The sequence below is a fragment of the Muscardinus avellanarius genome, assembly GCF_963383645.1.
Source record: "Muscardinus avellanarius genome assembly, chromosome: 1".
Lineage (NCBI taxonomy): Eukaryota > Metazoa > Chordata > Mammalia > Rodentia > Gliridae > Muscardinus > Muscardinus avellanarius.
In genome coordinates, this window is record NC_137786.1 from 203,501,340 (window position 1) to 203,518,738 (window position 17,399).

The window sequence follows — 17,399 nt, forward strand, 5'->3', positions numbered from 1 at the left end:
TCAATTTACTCCTAGGTATACATACACACACACACACACACACACACACACACACACACACACACACAAACACACCACGTCTTATCTCAAGTTAAAACTTATTTTTCAGCATTTTTGTAATATCTAATAATTGCTTGCTGCTTTAAATGCCATTTGAAATAAATATAAATGAAGGATAGACTCCCCTAAAAGTTTGACCAAGAAAGAAATTTTCCCTGCCAGAAAGAGAAGTGTAAGCCTAGATACAAACCTTTTGGAAATATACTTTTCAAAAAATAAAATTACATATGTGCTGTTTAAGTTTCTTATGTCAAATTCTCATGTTTTATTTTTAATGATTTTTAACAACTGTCATGTGCAGAAAAATTGATGGAACTAGACCTTGTTTCCAAAATAAAAATATAAAAAAATAGGTGTCTGGGAGTGTAGCCCAGAGGTAGAAGGGTTTCTAGGAACCCCAGTACCACCAAAAACAACAACAAAAATAAAACCCTGCTTTCTCCCTTTAAACCATGCTGAATACATAGTTTATTTGTTGTTGTCTTTTACTTTCAAGAGAAAAAGGATGTCCTTTTGGTGCCAGGTATGAGTAATGCGCATTTTAGCACATGTCTTCCACTTCATTAAGATTAAAATTAGACTGGTCTGCTTGGAGTATTCCTTAGAGGGAATTAAAGTTTCCTGGGATTCCACATTCTAAACTTCTCTTCTAGAGCTGATTTCTCTAATCTGCTATTATGCTGGCTCCTGGCCTGATTCGTCTCTGTATTCATCCAAGCTCTCTGTGCCTCCTCTTTCTTCCAGGATGATATGAGTGAGTGAGGTTTATGGTGAGGGGCTCGCCAAGTAGCAGAGAGCTCAGCCAGGTGTTAAGGCATTCAGTTGATCTAAAGAAAGTTTTCAATTATAAGAAGTTCTGAGAACAGTGCACTTCCCTGATTCTATCAATTTCTTTGTATTCTGAGAGGCTGATGTTGACTTTTAATTTTCTTCTCCATTTCTCTTTCTCTCTTTTCCCCCCTTGGGATTGAACCCAAAGGCATTCTACCTCTGAGCTATACTTCTAAATCTTATTTTTCTTTTGAAACAGTGTCTTGCGCTAAATTACTGAGGTTGACCTCAAACTTGTAATCCTTTTGTTTCAGCCTCCCAGATACTGGGATTACAGGCATGCATCACTGAACTAAGTTTATATGTTCTTTTAACAAGTCATCACTGAAGATATACTGTGTGCAAAGCACATTTCATAGGACCGAGGCTATTTCAGGAACAGAGCAAATAGAAGGTACATGGAAACATATTTCCTTATTTTACAGCCATGCTAGTAGCAATAGTGTCATGAGTGATAGTAATTAGGAAGCAGATAATAAGCAAATGACCACAAACCAACATCACAGAGTGTATGGTTTTTAAGAAAGAAAGCACGAAGAAGTTAGCAGGAAGTGGGAGAGCTAAAGGAAAACAAATCATACATGAAAACTTTGAAGACATACCCACAGGGTACTTCCCAGCATGTCTAGCTACAACTTTAAATTGATAGGAAAGAATGCCTGTAGTGATAATCTTTTATGTTTGATAGAGAGTTATATCAGCATATATTTACAGTAAAATTTAATCTGCTTTTTTGTTTCAGAATAATTTTCTCTTTGATTTCTATGAATAAAAGTATAATTCACTCCGAAAGTGAAAGGTATAATTATTACAGTGTGTATACACTGACAGGCTCTAAGACATAAACCAAATATGAGATTAGGAACTTGCCAGAGAGTCTCAGCCTTGTAATTTATGCTACAAAGTGTTAGAAATAAACACGATGGTTATTTCATAATGGCAACCTACAAAGGTTAACTCCAAAGCAAAGGATAACTCTTGTCTAGGAGCAGCATTTGGTATTATAAGGAACCCAACAACAACTCCTGTTTCTTTGTAGTTAGGATTTTTCTCAGGCCAAACTGCATCCCTATAGAATTTGTTCATCTAAAGAGGATTGATAGATTGGGTCTTTGGGGGCAAGGCATGATTTTAGAATTAAAATGAGATAGAAAGACAGGCATGGTGGCACATGCCAGTAATCCCTGTATTGGGGAGGCTGAGACAGGATGATTGCAGGTTTGAGATCAGCCTCAGCAATGAAAAAAGACTGTCAGAGACTTAAGAGAGATCCTTTCTTAATAAATAAAAATAATAAAATATGATTGGAGATAAAGCTCACTGGCAGAATGCTAAACTTAATTCAAATAACAAAGAAAGAAAGAAAGAAAGAAAGAAAGAAAGAAAGAAGAAGAAAGAAAGACAAAGAAAGAAGAAAGAAAGACAAAGAAAGGAAGGGAGGAAGCAAGAAAGGAAAGGAAAATAAGGTTGGATAAAATAAATAAAAGATATAAGTAGAAAGGAGACATGCTGACATAAATAAAGAACAAAAATATAATTTTAATATGGAAGGTTGTGGCAATATTCCCCAATATTCTTATTCCTCATGCCAGGCTTAACCCACCTCCTACCTCACTCCAAGCCACAACTGTTAATACCTTGAGCACTTCTGGCTCTCCTCAAAGAAGTATCTATTGATCAGACAAACATAGCCCCCACAAAAATCCAGAAAGGTGGCCAGATGCCATGTCAGAAACCTTGAACTCTTAATTATCTAGCCCAAGAATAGCTTAGCAGAGGGATATCTGTTGGTGAGAGGATGAAGATCACACAAAGGAGCAATCATCTTGGAACACTGCATGCCATCCCACCTGTAAATGATTTCTTTTAAAAAAAAAAAAAAAAACACCTATCTCTTTGGACGTGATTAGCAGTCCTTGAGTAATCTAATCAAAAGAGGTACTGATAAACCTGAAGGTTTTCAGGATCCTGAAGAATGACCAAAGTACCCTAAATCATCTTATGACTACCAGGCTGCTGTCATTCTCACATACCTCCTCCTACCCACCCCTCTCAAAAATCCCCTATTAAATTAGAGCAGCCATGAACTCCCAAAGGCATCTCTCACTCTGGAAGTGGCCTGAATTCTTCTTTGAATGTGTTTTTGTTTTTTCACCTAAATATCTCCTAAATGTACGACTGGTTCCTACTGAAATTCTCTTTTGTAATGCAAGCCAAGGACCTCCCCAGTCCTGAGTTGCTTCTCCCTTTCTCTTTCACTGGGAACTCTTCCAGATCTTTCATGAAATCACCCCTTCTCCTGTAACAAAATGCCCTAAGGTAGAGGTTAAGAACAAAAAGAAGAACTAGATGAAAGACTCCTATTGATCTTTCTTAACCAGGATACCTCCTCTTCATCTTAAAGGATGAAAGTAAGAAAGAAAATTAGAAAGCCTGATATTCTGCTAGATCACTAAGGTTGTAAAAATGTGGAGAATACTTCTAGAAAGAGTCCTAACATAAACAAAGCTGACCCACAGAAAGCTTTCACCTTACAGTCATCCTTTGACTTTACCTAAGACCTTCCCATGCCCATTTTTTTTACTTGTCTTCTCCCTCTGCATTTCTTTCTCTTATTCTTCAGCTTCACCAGCTTCTTGAAAAAGCAGCTGAGGTGCATTAAAGGACAATAAGGAGTCAAATTCAGTAAGTCGGAAGACCTATCAGTAAGCCATTTTTTCCAATATGACTCAGTATTACTGTATCTTAATATCTAGAAAATAAAAGTATCTTAATGTCAACCAATTTTCTATCTTAGGTACCTTTTTGGGTGTTTTTTCCATCTTTCTCCTCAGACCTGAGTTACCCTCTCATGTTGCTATTGTTTTGGAGTTGGTGATGATGATGATAATGATGATGATAATGATGGAGATGATGAATAACAGTAGTAATATTTATGGATCGAGCCTTTATTATTTATTTTATATGTATATTTTTCATTTGATCCTCACAAATATTAAAAGGGTTGGGGATGTAGTTCAGTGGTGAAACACTTGCCTAGTATGTGTAAGGTCCTGAGTTCAATCCCCTATACTAGGAAACAAAAACAAAAGAAAAACCACAATCACGAGAAAAAAATCAAGTAGCTATTTTTATCCTATATTTACTGTACCAAGAAGTTCCAATACAGTTTTGGGAAGCATAGAGTTAATATCAATTGGCCCCCTAAAAGTCCACAATTGTTTACTAAACTAAAACAGATTTTGAAACAAAAAGAGGCCACTAGTTTTGCAAATTTCAACAATCAGCATTATAATAAGTCAGCCTTGGTGGCACAAGCTTGTAATCCCAGCACTTGGGAAGCTGACACAGGAGAATCACACAGGTTCTAAGCCAACCTCAGCTACTTACTGAGGCTCTGAGCAACTTAGTGAGACCCTGTATCCAAATAAAGTATAAAATAGGTTTAAATGTATAGTATTTATGTTCAATAAAAAAATTGTTAAAAAAATAAATTATAAAATAAAATAGGCCTGGGGGTATAGCTCAGGGGTAGAAAAGCCCTTGGGTTCCACCCCCAGTACCACAAAAAAGAAGGCATTATTATAAAGCTATCTGCACACATAAAAAACTAACTACATTCTCAGTGGACATAAAAATGCAGAGCTCAGAGCCTAGAACCGAAGAGAACAAAGGACAAAATATCACTCTTAGGAAGCAGATGTTGACCTTAATCTTTTCCTAGAGTAGAAGAAGCTAACAAAATGAGCTCTTCAAAACTTGAGGCTGCCTTTGGAATGAAATCTGTGGGCGCTGTGATGAAATTGAGTATACTTTGCATGTAGTAAAAATGTGAATAATTTATGGCCAATGAGTGAGAAATTTACCACTACATTGTGGCAAATTGCAAAATAGAGCATATTTTTCTTTTCCTATTATGGAAGTCTCCTTAGGATGTGAATTTTCAAATGGCATCACACCTTCATGTCTGCTTTTTCACATCTTGCATCTAGACAAGGCTTTGCACCAACAGAATATGGATTAAGTGAATTTATATGATTTTCACGCTTATAAGCCCAGAATTTGGGAAGCTGAGACTGGAGGATCGCAGTTCACAGACAGCCTCAGCTACTTAGTGAGGCTCTTTGCAACTCAGTGAGACCCTATTTGAAAATAAAGAATAAAAATTAGGGCTGGGGGTGCCATTTGGAGGTAGAATGTTCTTGGGTTCCATCCCCAAGAATCATGGGAAGAGAAAGAGACCAGCCACCTGGGCTGTGCCTTCTATATCTTCCAGTCTATCAAGTTCCTGTGGCTGCACCAGTAAACCCAGGAGAAATTTCCAGTCAATTCACATCCCTTTGTGCATAAAATCACAAGAAAGACAAATTCTTGTGTGTTTTTAAGTCACTACATTTTTGGGTTTAATTGAGTTGTTCTTTATGTATCCTTAGAGCATTCAAAACCCATGTGATGTCTGTGAAATTACTTAGCCTTCATCTATCTCTAATATCTTTGCAATTCATAAATGATAATATCAGTTCTACCATCTTTCCAGGGATATAAAAATAATTAAAGGTAATCTTGAGTATGTGAGTAAAGTTGAATATCATTATGCTTTAATTATCCTGCCTCTTATGTCTTTCAAAATTAGTTTACATTCAAGTAATATTATTCACTTTGTTTATCCATCTTGGCTAAACACTTCTCAGAAAAAAACATCTGAATCAAGTGTAATAAGAAAGGGATAAGTAACTCAAGATTAGGGCCTAGAAAGAAGTAATGGCAGGAGAGATAAAGGAAATTAAAAAAAAAAACAGCAAAATGAACAGAAATACTCATTTTTACTATAGAATAGAATTTGGAGTAGGTTTGACCTGGATGTCACAGAAAGGTCTTAAAAGACTTGTAGCTCAACCTCATCTACAGAATTTAGAAAAGCATGTATCTTCTTATTTAAACACATTCACAAACATATAACCTGCTCTCTCTCTCCTTAAGTGATAGATTTTTATTCCATTGTTGTTGAGGATGATAGATTTTCTCTCCTTTGCAATGAAATCTGGAAAGATCGCATAAAAAAACTCTCACCAAAGACTCTCACATCTATCTAAATCAGAGTTCTCCAGATGTTGGCCTCAAATTAGACTGATCTGGTTCTGCTGTTGTGCTTGGTAAAAATGCGTATTTTTAGTCTATTTACCCTGACCTACTACTAAATCTGGACATCAAGATGGGTATATACATCAAAGTTTTTAACTGATGTCCAAGGGCATTCTTATGTGCATGTATCTGACAATCTCTTCCTTTTACTCTCAGCTCCTCAAAAAGAGAAATGAAGTCTTATTTGTCCTTGTGCTCCCAGGTCTTGGTATAGCATCTGATATGTATAAGGAATCGATGGATTTTATTCAAGGCAGATGTGACTGGAAGCATAAAGAATGGATGAAGATGTGTGGAGTTATAAATTTTGAGCAGTGCATCTTACCAGTTCTCCATTAACTTAGCTATGCATTTTAAATGAATCTATACTACATGTAACTATTGGTTACAAACATATCTAAAGCTTTGTATATTTGTCCCCATGCTAACTTCACTGATCTTATCCCACCCCCAGCTTTTGCAAACAGCCTTTCCTTATTGCAGTCAGTGGAGCTTTAGCAATATGGCTTAATACTCTAGCCCTACTTTTTGGAAGGTTCTTGGTGGTTAACACAGAACTGTTGAAAGCTTTTGTTTTGAAAGTTTTGTAGATCTGTTTCCCATAAGATTTTATGATCTGTGTAGTTAGGTTTTCTTTCTGATACTGTAATGTGAATCTTTTGTCCTGACAAACTGTTTCAAATTCTAGTGCCATTGTAGGGATATGCCAACCTTCTACTCAAACTTCAGATAGGACACCTGATTGATACCAAAGGTACTCATCCCAATGGTTGTGTTTTGTGAAACCGCTTCATGAGTTCCTTGTAGTTGCCTTCCAAGAACCCAAGTATTGCCTATGCTCAATAGCCCACTCCTGTGGTCTGCTCATCAACCCACTCTGAGGTTGGTGTGGACATCAAACCATTGCTTATTCATGCTGGGCATGGTGGCACATGCCTGTAATACCAACACTTGGGAGACTGAGACAGGAAAATTACAGGTTTGAGACCAACCTCAGCAACTTGAGACTCTGTTTTAAAATAGAAATTAGAAAATATATATCTTCTAGCTTTGTTCTTTTTCGATATTGTTTTGGGTATCTAGAGTCCATATTACATATTACGATAGATTTTTTACTGAAAAATAAATATATAAATATATGATAGTTTCACCTAAAAAAAAAGAAAAAAAATATTCTCTGGTAAGAAAGAAAGCAAAAAGAAATATTAAAATGTTATCTTTAAGTTATCAAAAGCTTGGTATCAGACAAATGAAACTGTTATGTGAGATTATCATTTTTAATTTTGGATAAATTGCTATAATACTAGATGTCAACCACGAAGCCAAGCATGGGAAGGAGGGATGGGGAGGGAATGGGGTGGGGATCGGGTGGGGGATGACTGGGCGATGTGTGCATGTATGTCCACAAAAGTTTTTGTATCCCACTATGATGTATGAATACAGTGCACCAATAAAAATTTTTTTAAAAATAATAAAAAATAAAAAGTGCTGGGGCATAGCTCCAAGGTAGAATACCCCAGAGTTCAATCCCCAGTACTAAAATAATAAAGCATTGCTTATTCCAATTATTTTTTTGTAATAACATTCCCTAACAGCCACGTTCATTCATTTATAGGCCCAGCTTCAGATTCTGCCCCTCCTTGGCTGAATGCTTCCCTGACATGGAATATTATCACATTCAAATTTGATTGCATGATTCATTTCCAGTCAGTGGATTAGAAACCTATGTGCCTTGCAAATAAAAAGAGGCTAAGAAGTCATTTCTCTAACTCGATTTGAAAGCTGAGAATTTAAACTCATTACATACTATTCTCTTTTCCAATTGTGCTTGGAATTTGAAGTGATCCAGAAACAAACTTGAAATCTTGCTCTGCTCTCCACATCTAAAAAAAAAATGTTTAACTCTTTTAAGTAGCATGTTCCTCTGTGAAATGGGAACAGTATCAGTATTTCTTTATTAGATCAGTTTTATACCTTATGTGCACAGTGCTGGGTACACAGTCAGTTCTCAGTGAACAGTAGTGTTGTTAGAATTATCTCTATGGATCCTCTCCAGGAGTCCATCATCTTACATATGGCAAAAGGGTGTTAGGAAGCAGTGTGGGCATTTTTTAGTTTCCTCTAAGATAAGAACGCATCTGGATCATCTTTGGCACAAACAGCTCCTCTGGTCTATAAATAGAACACCTTCTGCTTTGTGTCAAGAGATAAAATTATTCAGGAAGTCACTGATAGCTCGGCAGAACCACAATGTCGGCTGCTTGCTCTTTGACCCCTTAAAGACCACAGCGGCTGGACTTCATTCCATTGGCTGGTCCACCAGGTCACTCAGCCCTCCTTAAACTTGACACCACCTGCCCTATTAGTGTACATATGTATCATCTTTATAAGTAGAAAGAAATCATAGAAAATGCCATGGGCATGTTTATAACAATTGATTTATCTTGAGGAAGTGGTGAAATATAAAAAGTTTGCAAACATGCTGGAAAAAAATGTATGCTGTTTATGAAAATTGTATTCTAGCTTTTCCCAGCTAAAGGGTACAGGTCACAGCCCATGAGAGCCATGGGTTGATAATTTATGAACAGTTGAATAAAATTAATATTTGGCCTGATAGGAAGTATACTTTGAAAAGGAGATGCTTTCATCTTTTTCCCTAGCTATTGGGATATTAGATTTAGTTAAGCAAAGAAATAAGTTAAGACTTAATAATAGTAAGGTAAAAATAATTATAGCTTACATTTACATATACTCACTATATATTATCTCATATTAAGGGATTAAGATGTGCTAAATCACTTAATTTAGAGAAAATTTGGGTAAATATTATTACCACTTGCTTGATGGATGGCAGAAACTGGGCAGCTAAGGAGTTGAGCACCACATTTGGTGCCTCGGAGGTCATAGCAGCAGAGCCTGATCCTATTGCTCTTTGGTGATAGAATGGCTCCATCATGCTCAAGACTTGGCAGCAGCAAATGTTTTTCTAAAGGGCTAAATGGTATATATTTTAATTATTTTGTGTCGCTGTCATAACCACTCAACTCTGCTGTTTTAGTGAACAAGTAACAGGCCGCAAACAAATGAATGGATAGGGTCATGTTCCAGTAAAACCATATTTGCAGAAACACATGGGTAGCCAACCCCATTCAAGATAATGAGTACACTGGGCTTCATTCATCAAACTGGCCAGTGATCTCTTTTTGTATATTTGAAACTAAGTGGGTTTTGAATGAAGCTTCTGACTCCCACACTATCACCATCCTTCTCTGTTGGCCCAAAGCAGCAGGGGCTCTGAGAGTGAAATCATCATGCTTCTTTACTCCAAATAAAACCTGTAGCCAGCAGCATGGACAAATTGGGCCAAATGAATGCTTTATTCTATTGCCTTCCTGTTTACCCTTTTCCATTGATTGTCAGTTCTTTCATTCTAAAATTCTTATATTGGCCACCCCAACAGGAGAGGGACAAAAATGCTGACAAATTGACAGATGGTTGCACTCTTAAGTTATTACACAAGATCATACTACTAAATAGTAGATAAATATTTTTTTTACAAAGTGATCTAGGTGTATTGCTTTTTTAAAAATAAATTTTTATTAGTGTATTGTAATTATACATCTTCAGAAGGATACACTCAAATATGCACATGGTGCTTGGTGTTTCACTCCAGGTTCTATACTACTCCACACCCCACACATGTTACTGAGATTGGTGGTGATACCTTCATATATGAATATAGCATCATTTGAGCTGTTTCTTTTCTCAAGCCTCTTGTTCTCCATTTCTTCCTCTCTACCCCAATTTTTTTCTACTCTTCTATTGGTCTCTCTCCTCATTTATCTGAAGTTCCTTTTGTTTCTCATTTTCTTGATTATTGTTTTATAAAACAATAACAATTATTAAACTCATAGGGTTGAGTAAAGATAAAATGAGTTAACATAGCTGGGCATGGTGGCGCACACTTGTAATCCCAGCATTCGGGAGGCTGAGACCTGGAGGATTGCAGTTCGCGGACAGCCTCAGCTACTTAGTGAGGCCCTCTGATACTCAGTGAGACCCGGTATCAAAATAAAGAATAAAAAATAGGGCAGGGGGTGTAGCTCAGAAGTCGAATACCCCTGGGTTCCATCCCCAGACCAACACACACACAAAAAATGAGTTAAATGCATGTTAAGTGGGAAAGTTTCTGGTGCAGAACAAACACACAACACTGGTTAGCTTTCATTTTTTTACATAAGGAAATATTGATCAAGCTCGTATGTGGGGCAAAGGTCTTTCTTAAATGTTATTCTGAATTATATACAATATCAGCCCTTAAGCAGTTTAAAATCTAATTGCCATAAATTTTTGAGATATCTCAAGAAAATTTAAAAAAATGAGTGCCAGACATATTAAGATAATGTAAGTTGCCTTTATTCTATTTTCCTTCCTTCTTAGAGACCAAAGGCATCTATCAAAAGCCTCATGTGTGCCACCTAAATATAGTAAGGAAAATATAAGTGGGTATATCTTAGGTGGTGGAATAATTAGAATCTGATAATTCTGAAGTGAAATATCCAAACAAAAGCTACCAGAAAAATATATTGTGGAACGTAAAAGGAAAAATTATTTTCTTGGACTATGATGAAGTCATAAAGTTGCAGTAGACTTAGTCATCAATAGATTAAATTGTTTCATGATAAAGTCTAAGTGATAGTCATAATTCCTAAGTGAAACTGAGATCTAGTAGTGTCAGAAAGCTTTTATCTATGATAAAGGTTAAGAATTATGACATAATATGAGTGAACACAATCTCAGTAAGTTGATTCTCTCATCTATAAAATATTTAAAATATTGATTGCTGCCTCATTGAATTCTTATGCAATGTAAATGAGATAATGCATGTAAACTGCCTAGCATAGGATAGTTATAGAATAAACTCAAATCAGTGATCATCATTAGCTTATCTTCCCCCATACAGCTCAGAAATATGTTATCCTGAGTTTGTATCACAAAAGATTATGTCATTCATATATATGTATATGTATATGTATATATATATATATGTGTGTGTGTGTGTGTGTATATATATATATATATATATATATATATAGAGAGAGAGAGAGAGAAAGAAAGAAGTTTTTATTTGCATTAACCTGATTGCTAATGATGTGGAATATCTTTCTCTGATACTCTTCTGATAGAGGACTGACTAAATATCTAGAATACACAAAACTTTTAAAAATTAATACTATATATAATGTTTGATAAGGATGTTGAAAATCTTTGGCAGATATTCTTCTGATAGAGGAATAATATCTAGAATATAAAAACTTAAAAATATACAAGAACTTAAAAACAATACAAAAAACAATATAAAATGGACAACTTAACTAAATAAACACTTCCCAGAAGAAATATAAAACTATATATATATATATATATATATATATATATGTGTGTGTGTGTGTGTGTGTGTGTGTGTGTGTGTGTGTGTATAATTTTGTATTTCTTATACATACATATATAGAGTTTAGTTTCATTTTGTTTTTAGTAACAAATGCTAATTGAATATGTTTGTAAATTACAATATACAATATAATATTTCTTTTTTGTAGCACTGGGTATAAAACCCAGGGGCATTCTACCTTTGAGCTACACCCAATTCAGCTCAATTCTTTTTAATTTCTTATTTTTTAAACAGGGTCTTACTAAGTTGCTGAGGGCTTCACTAAGTAGCTGAGGCTGACCACAAACCTGCGATTTTCCTGTCTCTGCCTCCCAAGTACTGGGATTCCAAGTGTGTACCACCATGCCCGGCTGTGATATTTCAAAACATGCATATACTGTGAAATGATCAAATCAGACTAATTAACATATCAACAATCTCACATCTTCACCATTTCTTTGTGGCAGAATATTTACAATCCTCTCTTTCAGAAATTTTGAAATATATAATACAGTCTTCTTAACTCTAGTCATGATGCTTTACTAAAACCCACTTTCTATTTAGCTATAAAGAACAAAATTATGCCATTTTCAGAAAAAATATTTGGAACTCGAGATTATTATGCTAAGTGAGATCAACCAGTCACAAAGAAAATGATCATATGTTTCCCCTTGTATGCAAAAGCTAGGGAGAAACTGGGACACCAAAGAGACTCCAAACAAGGAAGAGAAACACCAGTGAAGAGATAGAGGGGGTCTAAGAGAAAAAGTCTGGTGAAGGAATGGGATTCTGAAGAAGGAAACACATTAGCTGACATAATGTACATAAACAAAATTATCAATGCTGATCTCAACATCCTATGTAAGAAGGGGAAGAAGAAGAGTGGAACCTGGGAGGACGAGGGCTCATCAAGCTCTGTGTGTACATGTGTCTCTATTACTCTGAACTTCATTATAAGCTATTATTATAAGCACCAAACAAATAGAAAAAAGTTTAGCACTAAAGAAGGCATATTGGGGTCCACTAGATACTGTGACAGCCTTGAAAACATGCTGCTCAGGACTCTTGCAATGGAGAGTCTAATTGATTGACAGCCTTTAAAACTGAACCTTTTTTTATTTGGATTTATTGCCACATTCATGCCAAGGCCCAACTTCCTGTGAACTGCTCTTGGGCAATGGCTGAGCATAATGGCAATACTAATGCAGGTCTGTCCTGTGAGACTCAGGACTCTTTTAACAAATGCCTTTGGCTTGAGGACTCCACTTTGACCTGGCTGGAACTTTCTTAGACTTGCCTTCAGACTAAGGCTTCTCCTGCTTTGTGTTCCCTCCCCACTCTTTCACATGTATCAAACTGGCGTGATGGTATGAAGTCTTCCCTATCTCTGTTATTTCTTACTCTTGCCTCTCACAGATGCCCTCCCTCCAGAAATGGCATCTTGGCACTGAATTTTGAAGGATCCAAACTGATACAGACACCCATAGTTTATTTATATAGACCTTGATCTATGACTGTTTACCTATATTCCTCTCAATCCTGGCTCTGTTTTTTCCTTCTTGGCATGTTGATTATTGAATAAAATAAAACCCTCTCAGTAGGAGATATTATAAAGGTTCTCCAAGCTTGTGATTCTGTTCTAATATTAAGCTATGAGAATATTTTCTTTCTTCAAGACAGTGCTTCCTCTTGTACCAACAATCATTTTCTCTCAATCACAACCAACAGAATACTATGAACCTACTACTTCATTTCTGGCACCCACACAGTGATTGCCCATGTTCTCTATGAGGTCTCTTTTGGCCTCATGGTAGTCTTTCAAAATGATCCATATAAATCAATTAATAAGACTAATCTGGACTCAAGTAACCTGGATTCTTAATGGTACTTATTAAAAAAAAATCTCCTGATAGAAATAAGCTTTTTATTGTCAGATTTAAGAAAAATCTTAGGATTCACTTTTCCAGTCTTATTTTTTACAGATGAGGAATGTAAAGACAAAGATACTAAGAGACTTTTCTGAGGTCACACAAAGAATAGAAGTGGCAGAATACTGTGCTCCCAAGAAATATACTCAATAGCAAATGCAGACATTTTTTAAAGAGTGTCAGTCCGAACCCACAAAAGAGGGAAATAGAAAAACTTTGAAGATGGAATACGGGGACAATGTTAGAAAAAAGCAAAGGATGCATGTTTTATTTATTTTTTTTTTTATTTTTTATTTTTTTTGGTGGTACTGGGGTTCCTGGAAGCCCTTCTACCTCCGGGCTACACTCCCAGACCTATTTTTACATTTTTATTTGGAAACAGGGTCTCCTAAGCCAGCACACGCAGCTGGCTTCGAACCTTCGCGATCCTCCTGTCTCTGCCTCCCAAGCGAGGGGATTACAAGCGTGCGCCACCACGCCCGGCGAAGGATGCATGTTTTAAAGCAGTTCTGTGTAAAAAGAAAAAATGCTAATAATATTATGATTCAGAATAATGACCTAGAAGAGGGGCGTGGTGGAGTATAATTATAATCTCAGCATTCTGAAGGCTGAGACCAGAAGATCACAGTTCATGGACAGCCTCAGCTACTTAGTGAGGCCCTTTGCAACTTAGTGAGACCCTGTGTGAATAAAGAATAAAAAATAGGGCTTGAGGTGTAGCTTGGAGGTAGAATGCTCCTGGGTTTCATCCCTAGTACCTCAAAAAAAAAAAAAAAAAAAGAAGAAGAAGAAAGACCTAAATGACTTAGAGTGTCAAGTACTTAATAATCAACTTTACCAGTCAAGACTTCTTGTTTGGACATTTGGCCATAGGTTCAAGTATAATGATGAGTGTTATGGTAATCATGACATGCAAATACAGTTACATAGTTCTCTCATGTTAGCAGGATATAATTTATATTAAAGGATACTATTTTTCTTAACAATAATATTTTATAGTTTAGCCTCAAAGTTGTTACTATCAATAGTGATTAATACCTTGCTTTTTTGTTGGAGGAAGGAAAGGGCTATCATTTTTTTTCATGTACAGTTATTTATCTCAGCAATAACCAATCATTAGTATGAGAAAATTTTCTTTCACTAGTGAATATGTTTGATTTTTTGATGTTATATATGCTATTTTTCGTTCATTTCCAATGATCTACGACCATCATGATCATATCTCACACGTTATTAATAAAAAAGTTTTTGAGCAAGCATTTTCTAATACATATACATTTATTTATTTATAAATACACAAATAAGATAGTAGTTGAAAATACTATGCACATTATAATATATAAACAAACAATATTTTTAGAAAGGATGGAATCATAAATATTAGTGAAAAACCTAATATTCTTATTCTCATAGGTCATCTTAAATATCAGACTTTATAGACTATTAGTCTATTTCCTGAAATAAAAATACTGTCATTTTATCCAAAAATTCCATTTCATTTTCTGCATATTTATAATTTTTTCAGATATATTAAAAATATTTTTCTGCTATTCTAGCTCTTGCTATCTTCTAACTTACCCATGTAGAGTATGTCTTCCAACATTTCCTGCACCAAAGTTTCTAAATGGTTGAACAGTGGTGAAAAACAAACCCATAAATATATTCTACATGGCCTAAAAGTGTTTCTTAAATATTTGAGCTCTGCAGGGTACAAAACTGCAAAGATATTCTCTGTTCTTTAAGATCCCTGCTACTCTTTTATTCTCTCACACCTATCTGGCTCCGCTCCTTTACAACGTGGCAGCCTAAAAATGGTTGCAAATTCGTTGACACTCCTCCAAACTGGAGATGAGTCTATTTCCTGTCCATTCAAATCTAGGTTAGCTGGCCCCAAGACTTGCTCTGACCAGTAGAACGCAGTGGGAAATGATGCAGTATAAATGCATGATATATGCGCCTTCTACTTTCACACATTTTCTATTAGATTCCAGATGCCATTCTGTAGAAGTCCAGGCCATATGGAGAGACCATGTGGAGGAGACATCCCAATCAGCACCCCAGCTGAACTACTAGCTAACAGCCATCCCCATCTGTCAAATAAAAGAGTTAGCAATCTTGGACATTGCAACAGATTCAAGCCTCTGGATTACCACTGCTTCAGTTGACACTGTAGGGAACAAAGGAACCACCTGTTGAGCCCAGTACGCCTTCCACACTTTGAGTCATAATAAATGGCCACCAATATTCTAAACCACCAAATTTTGTAGTGGCTTTTCACACTACATAACCAATCTTTAAGTGACAGGTGAATTGTCATACCTTTTTCATACCAACTTCTCATTCTAGTCTGATTAATTCATTAATGTTTTTCTAATTTCACTTTATATGTGCATTCTCCATGATTTTGCTTGGGATAGTTTTCCAAATTTTTGTGCATCTATGCAATTCTAACCATCATCCAAGGCAGAGCTGGTTATACAGTCTATCTTTCATGCCTTAACTAAATAATCATGGATGGACTGGTTCATTTCTCTAACACTATTTAAGAAAAATACATGTGTAGTAATAGTATCTCTTGGGATTATAAGGGAGATTTAAAGACATATTTTCTGAAAAGGGATTAACACGGTGTCAGGTCCATAGTAAATATTTAATGATGACTGTTATTGAAATTTAATTTAAGCATATAAATAAACTTTATTTTTAAATCTAGTTTGTTTTATCTATGTGATTACCTGTGTTCAGAACACTTTCTCCAAAGATGAGAATGAATTCCTTTCTATTCATCTCATCTCTAAATAAATCAATGAAGAAAATTTCTTTATGAGTTAAGACTCATCCTTCTAAGACAAATATTTTGGTCAAGTTTAACCTGGTAAATAGTAGAATGTTAAAGGATATTTATTAAATTAATGGATAAATAGAAAATAAGAAGGTACAGCTGATGTTCACCTGAAAATAGAAAAAAATCTATTTCAGATGTTCTATGCTTTCTAATACATTATCAACATCTTATATTTCACTCAAAACTTGAAATGACCATTGAGCAAAGCAGCTATTTAGGATATGATCCGCATTATTGCAAAGTAAAATAAAAAGAGCTGAATTTAAACATCCCCATTGTTTAAAAAATATTCTCAGAATCTATGAGAACTTCCGAATCATGTAATAATGTTAATGTATAATTGAAGAGTAGGCCTAGAAGGTATTAATATTTTTTAATTTTGACGCTGTATTAATCAGCCTTATATTACTATGAAAAGTTTAATAAGAAAATCAACTTAAAAAGACAGGTTTCTTTTGACTCACGGTTTTGGAGGTTCAACGGTGGTCAGTTGGCTCCATTGCTTCTGGATCTTTGGCAGCAGTGGGAGCAGGCAGTAGAGAAAAACTGCACACCTTGCTTCTGGGATGTGAAAAAGAAAATAAAGAAGAAACTGAGGTTCCACAATCCCCATAAGGGCACATCGCCAGTGACCCAAAGATCTCTCACCAGGCCCTATCTCTTAAAGTTTCCAGCACTTCCCAATCACACCAAACTGGGCACCAGACTGTCAACACATAGATTTCTGGGGATAGTTCAGATCCAAAGTAAAACAGGCCCTGAGCGTTCTATTGTGCCTCTCAGTATAAAGAATCTGCTGTCCAGCCGCCTTAGAAAATGAAGCACACCAAAGGAATCTTGAGGCAAAAGGTTAATACTGAATTAAGCAGAATGCCAGCTTAGAAATTCAGGGAGCTCCAGTTCCATCCATTTCCCTGTAAATGATGTAATTTTGTTCTTCTTTATGCTAAGTGAGATTAGTCAGTAATAAAAAGTAAGAAATGGGATGGTCTCCCTAATATGAAGAAACTAGAGAGAAAAGGGTCATAGGAAGAACTTTAGATGAAGGAAAAATCACAGATGAGCCAATAAGATGACCTAACTGAGGGGGATAAGAGGGAGGAAGAGGGAAATTTCCTAATGTACATGATGTACATTCACAGATATATCAAAGTCAATCACT

At 35.8% G+C, this 17,399-nt stretch overlaps 1 pseudogene across 1 annotated transcript in view; it reads left to right on the plus strand.

Moving 5' to 3' along the window:
• The window catches only part of LOC308259499 (symplekin-like), a 192,955-nt pseudogene extending 175,898 nt beyond the window's left edge, over positions 1–17,057 (plus strand). Inside the window, exons 2-3 of the transcript in view lie at positions 3,726–3,817; positions 16,636–17,057. The product of the transcript in view is annotated as a symplekin-like (transcript). The remainder of the gene's footprint in view (positions 1–3,725; positions 3,818–16,635) is intronic.
• The last annotated feature ends 342 nt before the right edge of the window (positions 17,058–17,399 follow it).